Here is a 9150-nt window from a genome sequence, read left to right on the forward strand (position 1 = left end):
CCTTCAACACATGCATTCATTTACGCTCAGTTGCAACTTGCAAGTGCTTGGCGCTGAATACATTCACATGTTTGTATGTACATATGTACGTACATATTATTCAAAGAGTACGCACTGCCTTCAACGCCACTCACACTTTGTCAAGTGGCTTTTTTTTTGTTGCACTTTACTGACACTGCGACTTTAAGTGGCGATTGGCGTGACTCTTCATTGTTATTGTACCTATGTGTTTTGTAGTTGTTGTTGTTGGTATGCCCATATAGCTTGTTGCTTGCTCTTCAAAGGCTGCTTGCATTTTTTTGTTTTATGCCTGCAGTTAAGTATTATTTAGCGGATTAACTGGAGCTATTTTTGAATATGTTTGGGTGACAGACATGTACACCTTTGAATATTTAAGAATATCCTGGCAAGTCACGAACACTTTTATACTTTCCTGTGGCGTATTTAATATCCTGAAATGTACAGGCGGTACCCTAATGTATGTATGTATGTATATACTTCCTTACAGGCGCTATACAGATTTCTTAATAGGTGCCTACAGGTAAGCTTACATACATAAATAGGAAAGTGGGTTGCGAGTTTGGAATTGATGGCGTGCTGGTTATTGCTTTTGAATTGCTTTCTTACAATTCCATAAATATAAACAGCAGTTTATACATTAGACTGGATCGCGAAAAACGTTCTTATTCCACCCCCGCCAACACTTAGTTTGAAAGCTTACTTGAAAAGCATTTAGGCGTCATAGGAGTCTCAAAGACAGCCAACATCGCATTTGCTTCATTACAATTTTTTTTTTGTAATCCAATTTCAAAGTTTGGGGTATGATTGGAAATGTACATATCGTCACTACCATGTCAAACTATCGAATGTGAAAATGGGTAGATACTTTTCAGGAGAGAAAACAAACTCTTGTAAAAAATTGTTGTCATTAGGAAAAAGTGTGGGATTCGACCTCTGCTTCTAAAAAGACTAGAAATTCGGACGACTTGCCATCTTATGTATCATTCAAAATGCATACGCAAGGTATCGAAACGAAAAAAAGCATTTTTGCACATTTGAAAGTTTGACATGGTAGCGACGATATGTACATTAGGGCGGAGTTATTTGTCCGGAGCAAAATTTTCGAAAAAAGTGTATAGCAAATTCAAATTCTACGATTAATTCTAAGCAAAAATGGCAAACAAACTACTTGTATAGCAAAAATGACGTTTGACCCTCCCAATTTTCAAAATGAAAAGCGGTATATTTTATGAAGAAAACAAAAAAAATTTGTAAACGAAAAATTAATTTCGTTCAGAAAAAAGTATAATACACTGTTTTTTTTTACTTAGAAGCGAACCTAGAGTTCGAAAATGCCATACACTTTTTTCAAAGTTAAATTACTCCGCCCTAATATACATCCTTATGCATATCCCTTAAAGACAATATTGACCTAAGTAAATTTTTTAAAGAAAGTAAACTCAATTTTCTCGGTTACCATAAATTTGAAAATTTTATGAATTTTTAACGGCCTTAAAAAAAATGAAGAGGTTATCAATTCGTCGGAACATTTTTTTTTGTATGTATGTCACCGCATAACCTTGGACCACGTTAACTAATTTACTCATTTTTGTTGTTGGTATTTCCGACAGGGTATGAGTGTGATGTAATGTGGAACGATTTTCCGTCATCCCTTGTCAAATTTGATGACGGAAAATCGTTCCACATTACATTAACTAATTTAGTTTAGATCCGATCATCGGATCATAAAGAAATTAACGGTACTCCTAAATTTTTATACTTTATACGAGAATTGAAGTCGGTTTTGTTTTTTGCTCAAAAATTACTTGCTGTATTATACTAAAGACGTGTTTTAAATCAGATGCTAGCTCGTTTTTTGATTTGTACTCGATGTTCGTAAGCATTTAAAAACGCGCAAAGTCGTTCCAAACCGATATTGCAAACAGAAAAATAACTCAAAAAGGGGACTGCCACTGTAAGTGCTCATTAAAAAGTTTAGAGTTGACGTTTACTTCGCAAAATGACCTTTTCAACGAAAAACTCACTCCATAAAATCGAGTAAAATAAGTAATATATTAAAAATATATTGAAAATTCGGTGACCTATACACATACATAAGTCGTTATAATGCTCATCGTTCCTACGACTGCAATATGTGCCTTCACCAAAGCGAGAAGCCCCGTAATCTGCTACATAAACTTGCCTAAAACACTGCAATGGCGGCTTCGTCAGATGTCCTCCTGGTGATGCACAGTCTGAGTTCACTTTTTATGCATGAGGTCCACTGTGTGTGCTTTTGTACGACGATAGATGATTTTACTTTCAATTGTCGACTCATTCGAAAGCAGCGTTAGTTGACTAGTTTATCTCTGTCAGATTTAAAATTTTAATGCTGGTCCATCAAGAAACAAAGTCCTCCACTTTTTTAAATCTTTTTTGGCATCGAATGCTTCGGAAAGGTTTTTCCGAATTCTGGCGGAGCTGGTAGTATTGAACAGCGACATTTTGTTTATGGTGGGCTTTAGCATTCACCCAATACACCTAATATGATGTGTTTAAGATGTTGAGCCCGCGTTAGTTAGCGCATGTGGAAGGGTTGGGGTCTTATTGATTGGGAAAAGCACACTTAAATTTCAATCTACAGGCTTGCGGTCATCGGACTTTTTCTACATAAGAGGTGATAAGGTTCATGCCACCTTATCAATTCCTCGCCGCTGCTACCTTGCAACATAGTGGAAAAGTGTGCCACAATTTTGGCATGTTTTTACAGGAACTCGGCCTTGTCCTGAAATCTTCAATGAGTCGCCTAACTTTCAAGTTCCTATACCGATTCCACCTAGCTGATCCTTTTCCTTCCAACGGGGCGCACAGTATGATGTTTCCATGTTCCAGAAAATATTAATTAAATGCATTTATACCGCTAAATTTTAAAACGACGTCAACAATTTCTTTAGAAATACTTGATAAGGACTAAAAAATAACCATTATTTATACAACCTTGTATACTTAAAACTGAATTTCAATGTTTAAATTGCTGGTGTTTTGTATTTTAGGCCACAATTGTTAAAATACCATTTTGGTTTTATTTTTAAGGTCCTTTTTAATGACTATACATTTGTTCAATTTTAGTAAAATAGAACTGAGTATTTCATGTTGAATTAAAACGATGTTAACTTACATTTAATTTTAGCAATTTTTTAATTTCATTAAACCTGCAGACTCGTTATCCGCGATTATCCGATAATATTTGTATCTCAGTTTATTTGCTACTCCTCTTAGACTTTAAATAACATAACGTTAGCCGCTGAAAAGTGCTCGTTTCGATGAAATTTTAATTTTTTCAAGCCTACTGGGAATTTTATTTTTCTTCGAGCAATCCATTTGCATTTCACCTCGACCCAGACAAATTTTTGTGTTTTCGGTTTTGAAGATGGATAGCCTGATTCATTTCCTTACCAATAATATGCTATTTTTGTAATTAGAGCAAGACATAGTGAAATTACAAGGAATTTCGTTGACCCGGCTTGACTTTTTCTCGATATTTGCCACGCCCATAACTAAAAAAAATTTAAGTCCATTTCTGTCAGTAAGTATAATGTAATTAAGCGGTGTGCAAAATTTTAGCCAATTCGAAGGTCATCACGCAGAATATTGTTATGTTTAATTCAACCATAAGTAGGCCGAACCACGCTTTATTCCCAAAAAATTTATATGTATGTAATTCCCTGCTTTATGGCGATTCCAAATATCAACCGTGGGCATTTTAGCTTTTGTAGTTAGTTAAATATCTCAACTTTTGCTTTTTAGAAAATTACCGTTGTACGGAAGGTGGGCGTGAGAGGACCTCTGAATGACCAATTTTTTGTACAAAGCTTCGCCTATCTTATAATCTACCTTGTGCAAAATTTAATTAATGTATGTATGTCTTACCCAGTCCATCGTATTTCTTGGATGGCAACGTCAGCTTTAGCCCTCCCGAGGACATTAATCAGTCCGGCCATTGAGAGACGCTGCAGACTTCTGTAGGAGTATTAATAATAAAAATAATCGCAATTATTTTGGCGCTTATACATTTTGCTAAGTGTTTGGCCGAGCTTTTACGAAGTTCTTCCGAGTATTAGTCCGCAACTCTAACCACTCAGCCACATCGGCAGTCTGCCGAAGAGGTTTCGCTAAATCTCCCTCGCTGCCGAGACTCAAGGCTACATATGTGCTGCCTACGTTGCCCATAATACGCGAACACGGACCGAAGAGCAGGAGTTGAGTATAGCCGCTCCAATGTAACTACATGCCGAGAAGCTCTACTATATTCCATTGAACTCCGTGAAAATTGTGTTATCCGCATACTAAGAACCAAAGCCCAGCACCTCGTGTGCGAATATCGCGGTTTCATCCCCTTGCTCAGATACCACCTTATGGGCGTAGCCAGGTATTTAGTTTTCCGTGTATATATAAAAAATAGTACCCTGAAATGCCACCTTAATGGGGTCAAAATCAGAGCTTTTTTCTTCCGCGATACTTTTTTGGTTCGAACAGGCATTGGATGAGTTAATAAAAAAAAATCTTTCAACACAATAAAAGAACAATGTTAAGTGATAAAACTGAAGAAAAATTTACTTTTCAGTTTGTATAACTACTTTTAAATAATCGAGTTTCGTCTGACCGGAAATCGAAATTTATTACGCTACAACCAACCAACTACCGAACAGCAGCAGCCTGACCAAATTGACCATTGATTTGTTTTATTCCAGCCAAATGTAAATGCCTATTAAAATGAATAATTGTAGACATGTTTAGTGACATTTGAAATTTATGCGAGTAACATTTTTATTTAAAACGTATTTGCATTTACAAGAGTTTAAAAAACAGGTCGGCAAAGAAGAAACAAGCAGATACACAGCACAAACGAAGAGATGAAAAGCAAGGTGGCAGCGAATAGCTAAAATGTACATACATACATATGTACATATGAGAAAAGGTATAATAGAAAAAAGGTATTGTAACACAGCAGACCTACAGCGTAGAACCGAATACATAGAATTCTGGCTTTAATAGCATTACAGTGCCCAATACATTTAAATGATGCCCAGAGTTTGAACCCGTATTCATTTGCTCTGAATAAGTATAAAAAATGCACTCACACACACACACACACACATGTCGGTATGTAAATCGATTGACGTTAATCGATTCGATACCCAGGGTAGCTTCGTGGCAGACAGTAGCGAAATTATGAAAAGAGTAAAGAAAAAAAAGTTGAATATCATTACCATTAGCATTGTTATTGCCACTACTATTAGCATTGCCATTATAATACCATTACTATTACTATTACATACCATTATCATCACCAACACCAGTACCATTATCAATACCATCTCTATCAGCGTAACGATTAGCATTACCAATACCATTACAATTATCATAGCCACTGCATTACCATTACAATCCCCTATACCACTGTCAATATCCTTACCAATACCATTACAAATATGTACTATTACTACCCTTACCATTGTCGTTGCCATTACCATTACCAATACATACCATTAAATACCATTCCCAATAAAATTCTCAAAACTATTGCCATTACCATTTCCAACACCATTACCAATACCATTACCAGTACCATTACCATTACCAATACCATTACCATTACCAATACCATTACCTTTATGATTATCATTTCTAAAAAAGCAACTCAGCAATTTTCCATGCCAAGTTACCGACATACATACATACATATCGTTTCATTACTTCGTAATACTTTTCTAAATACTCGCAGTAGGTAATCAGATTTTACAAAACAACAACACTATTCACTATACGAATTTTTAAAGTATACTTGCATACTGAGTACCTCTCGGCAGACGCTCCGAACATAATAAAAATTCGAAGTTGAATAATTGAAATGAATAAGCAATGAAAGGTGAATAAAAAAAATAAAACTGAATACCATTTGGATGCCATAATTTAGGGAAAAGTGTCACTATGTCACAATTTAGAAGTTTTACTGCTGGCCCGTTGTTGGCTCTTTGCAGTAGGTTAACCACACAATCGTACACGAAATGCCACAAAGGCACCTATATATTGAAATTTGTAGCCAAAGTAGGCGTAAACCCGCATTGTCTGCGCTTGTTTTCCACCGACAAGTGGACAGACAAACAAACAGTTTACATGTGTATTCATGTATGTATGTAGGTACATATCTAACTGGCTGACGATTTGGTGAGGAACACTTGTTGCTGCCACTGACTGTTGGCTACCGACCGACTAGCGCACCAGATCCTACATCACATAGGGAGGGGGAACAATCGACTGAACTATGTAAAAGCAGCGCCAGTCGTTGTCACAGATCTTTTGTGTATGCGCCTATTTTTCGGTTTATGTTGTTCGTTCATTTTTAGGCTTTAAGGTGCTGATGGCATTTTTGTTTAACTTGCTTCATCATACATGTCCTTTATACACCTTCTTATCATTGTTATGTACGCACATGCATACATATTTACGTATTGATGTTGCTGCGGCATTTGTGTGTCAGAAATGCTGATTGAAAGGTCAGCAGGTTCAAGGAAACACTCGTAAGTTAAGGTACACACTTCACAGAGATGTGCAAGGGCGGTCGAAGTGTTTGTAGAATGTATGTCAAGTTTGGTATCCCAGCATGTGCGGCAGGTATCTATTTTTGATTTATTTGCCACATTTCAATGCCTTCAATTCTTTAACATTTAGATTATTTAGTTTGTTATATTGTATTATCCCTTTCCGCTTTGTTCTATGATTATCAAATAAATTAAGCCATCGTCGCTTGTGTTCTATGTACTTGCGTACATATTTGTAAACACGCGATTCATAAAGACTTATTGATTAAGTGAATGTAAAGTGCTATGACTGCGCAATTTAATGTTTAAAGTACCAGGTTGACCGAGCTTTGCCCGGAGCGCATATACTTTTTAAAGTTTTCAGGATTTGGATACCTTTAAAATATTTTGGAATTAAAACAAAAGTAGGATTTCGATATCTTTTAAGAAAATTTCTTACTCCAAAATTTAGGTGGCAACCCTATTCCGAAATACGCTGGAATGAATGGTACATATCCTTACCGTATATGTACTGTGTATACTTAAAAAAATGCCGATTGAAATTTAAAAAAAAAATTGGCATTACATAGAAACGTGGCAACCCTGATGGCAAATATCTTCTGACCAAAGTTATCAACAATACCTTTCATTTGATATCCATATTGCGATGTTTTAGATACATTGTGTAGACTCGAAAATAAGTGGCAACCTTACAGTATTATCTTAAGGGATAATTTTGTATATAAGGAAATCATTGTTTAAGAACCTTTTCGAGGTACCCGTGAATAGTAGATAATATTTTATCTTTAAAAAGAAAATTAAATAAATATGCGATTCAAATTAGGCGGCAACCCTATTAAAAATATTTTTGAATCAGGGATCTTTAAAATACTTTCCGATTGATACTCATATTATGATATGTTTTTTAGTTTGTAACTAATTTCGAATAGGTGGCACCCTTATGCGAGTCTTCTCGGAGATAGTGCCTATTCAGATAACCTTAAAATCCAAAACATTATCTGGGTAAAAGTTACAACAAAATCGTTAGAGCCGTTTCCGAGAACGCTATGGATATATACATATATATATACAAGAATTGCTCGTTTAATATAATAAGATATTGGAATAAATAGTATACATTTATTGCAAACTAAAAAAAAAAATACTTAACAAAATCCATATCAAATCTTGCGCTGCTGCAGAAAAAATGTAAATGGCCCTCTTCATCAAATATCTCAGAAATCTTTTGTTTATAAATAGAATTTGTCTTTAAAAATATTTTGTTCTAAAAAATTACCTAAGATGATAGGTTAGGTTAGTTTGGTGTGACAGTCGGTGCATATAACCAACTCAATTAGACCTTGAAGGTCCATTGTGGTACCACTGCAGAACACGGGATTGGCTTTATTGCTACGCCTGATAATTCCGTAAGAGAGCTAAAGAAGGGCCTACCCATAAAACCTGCTCTCCTCTTGGCCATAGCTGGGCAACTGCAGATGAAGTGCTCTGGGGTTTCTTCCTCTTCCTTATCTCTGCAACTTTTGCAATATTCGTAGGAGAATATTCCTAGTCTTGAAGAGTGCCTACCAAATAGCCCATGCCCTGTTATACATGCGGTGACCATCACGATTTGTTCTCGTGAGAGGCTGAGGAACTATGTCTTCCTTTTCTTATCTATTTGTGGCCATAGTAGCCTGGTTGTTCTACAAGTGCCCTCCTCTAGTCATGTCCTGTTCTAATTTGCAGGTTGCCATGGGTATCCCAATTATGCCTGCGTTTTCACATAGGGGGAAATTGGTACCTTTCCTGGCTAGCTCATCAGCCCTGCAATTTCCTTCAATATCTCTATGTCACGGGACCGATATGAGGTTGACCTTGAAACGGCGCTAATATCGTTTAGAGCTGCGAGGCACTCCTGCGCAACCTTCGATTACAGCATTACCGCGTTCATTGGTGTAATGGCCGCCTGAGCCACCTCCTTTATATGTAAAACTTTTGCCTGATAAACACTGCAGTGGTCTGGAATTCGGACGGATAATTCAAGTTTTAGTTACTTAGAGAAAACTCCGTAGCCAGCCCTATTTACAGTAACTAGCAAGGGTTTGACTGGGGCGACTGAAAAAAAATCAAGTTTTGTTGCAAAAATTATATCTCAGCGAAAGTGTGCTTAACTGACAACCGTTAATAAGAAATTCTTTAAAACTACCAAGATAAAATTTGAGAAGTGATCAGTCAGTGATGCTAATAAAATATTTATAGCTCACAAAAAGCGGTTTGTTTTTAATGGCTTATCTAAAAAAAAAAAAACGAATATTCTCTGCCGTACCCAAACACTTTTATTGCCATAAAATATGAGCTATAATTTTTCATTGTTGACTTGATGAGACTTTCGCATTCAATACGTACGCATGTGTATATGTACATATATGTAGCTATTCCCAAGAATCACTTGTGACTAGTAGCTGCAATTTAAATTTCATATTACCGCTCATCTACATTTTGACTTATAACACCGACTAATTGCCCGACAGCTCTAGCCACTCAGTCTATGTCTTATAAGATTGGCTAC

This window comes from Rhagoletis pomonella, unplaced genomic scaffold (genome assembly GCF_013731165.1).
Source record: "Rhagoletis pomonella isolate Grant_MI unplaced genomic scaffold, Rhpom_1.0 Rhpom_scaffold_00012, whole genome shotgun sequence".
NCBI lineage: Eukaryota > Metazoa > Arthropoda > Insecta > Diptera > Tephritidae > Rhagoletis > Rhagoletis pomonella.